The sequence below is a fragment of the Limulus polyphemus genome, unplaced genomic scaffold, assembly GCF_000517525.1.
Source record: "Limulus polyphemus unplaced genomic scaffold, Limulus_polyphemus-2.1.2 Scaffold10696, whole genome shotgun sequence".
Taxonomy (NCBI): Eukaryota; Metazoa; Arthropoda; class Merostomata; order Xiphosura; family Limulidae; genus Limulus; species Limulus polyphemus.
The window spans coordinates 3,903-5,724 of NW_013676306.1; positions in this window are offsets into that span (position 1 = coordinate 3,903).

Genomic DNA, 1,822 nt, shown 5'->3' on the forward strand with positions numbered 1-1,822 from the left:
ACATGGTTGTGATGGACTATTTTAGCAAATGTCCAGAAGCGTATGGTGTTCCTAACCAGAAAGTCTAGCAAGGAAACTTTAGATCATAAGCTTTGTTTTGTTAATCAAAATGTTTATTATACTTTACTTTTATAACACCTTTAATTAATAATATAATGAGTGTAATGCCTAATTGGGAATATTGATTTTAAATGATGACTTTATTGCTCTTCATGCAATGTTTACTTATCAATTCAATCACTGGTGAACAGACTCACCAACTCTTACTGTCTGACTCGCTAAAACTCTAATAAACCCTGAACTCTCAATCATTCTAACTCACACAGTCTGATGTTTTTATATTAATACACTACTATAGGAAACTTCTGAAATGTTGCATCTTCATTGCGTCCTGACAAACTACCTATAGCAAAAATACATCTAAAATAAAATATTAAAAGTATAGCTTGCAGTAGTACTGTTTACTTCACAAGGATACTTGGTATAAAATACTTATCCCTTGGATGTGTTTTTATAGCTTTTAGAGTTAATCAAAGCCTTTTGTTAAAATTAAGATATTTTGATTCATTTCTGTGTTATTGATTATCACTCTAGTAGAGTTAAGTAATAATTATGTGGTATTTTCTGATAACACTGATTTGCCCAACTAGTAACAAGATAAGTCTGTTGAGCAACAGGAGATTCTTAAAGATATTTACTGTGAATTAATTCTGTATTATCTGACCGAGTGTGTGAGAAATAGAGAGACTGAAGAGAAATGCACAATTACAATAAATAATATTTATTAAAACAAACAGTGAAGTCACCTTTATTAGAGAAGTAGGTTTTAAATTATTTCATGGTGTAGTTCATAGATTAACTCGGAGGAGATTGTACAGGACTAATTCTGTTTGAATCGTTTTCAAGTCTGAATATATCTCAGTGTTCCTTACTTAACCTGATTGGTCATTCCCAGTGAAACATAAGGGAGGTCATAACCTCAAGAGATCACTTAACTTCCAGTGGAAAAGATAACTGTCTAACTTCAGATACTACAGGTGAGATTTAGCTATCTTAACCACAGAAAAACAAAAGGTGTACTATAGGGGAATGATGCAGAACAATAGGTAGCTAGAGCAAAAGGAACTTAATGATGTTTTTTGCCAACATATTATGCGGAAACTGCACAAATAAAAAATTTTGAAAACATCTTATAAAGAATTATGTTTGTTGTGAAAGAAACGTAATAGGGTGTATTAGGATAAATAAACTGTGAAAGATTGTTATAACTCATCAACTTTTCTTTTTTTATTTCAGCTTTATTCCGTTTTTGCTGCTATTTTTCTATGGTGTCTAGACGGACTACATGTAAGTTTCACAAAATGATAAATTGTTGATGTGATTCCGAAAAAGTTAACTTAGTGTTTTAATTCTGCTTATTTGTTTCTGTTACATGAGCTAGAATTACTAATAAGTTTGGTTTAAGGTAATAGGAGGTAATGCTGTAGATTAACGTGACACACTAAACACAGTATGAAGTCATGTCCTGACATGTTAGGTTCTGAGATAGTGTTAAGTCATATGTTAAAATGAAGTGACATGTAAAACTAGAATCAGGTTAGATGGTATGAAGTCAAGTTCTAAAGCTCTATGGTCATGGATTGTGTGGTTTTGAAGACTTAGTTTATTAAGCAACGATATTTTGATTTGATCATTTATATAGTATATTGTTGCGTATCTGCTTGTTTGTTAATTTCCAGTATAAATTCTTTCCGAGGAACTTCAGCAATACAAGTCCCTTCTTGATTAAAACTAGTTTATTCTTTCTCGATACAAACTTTTT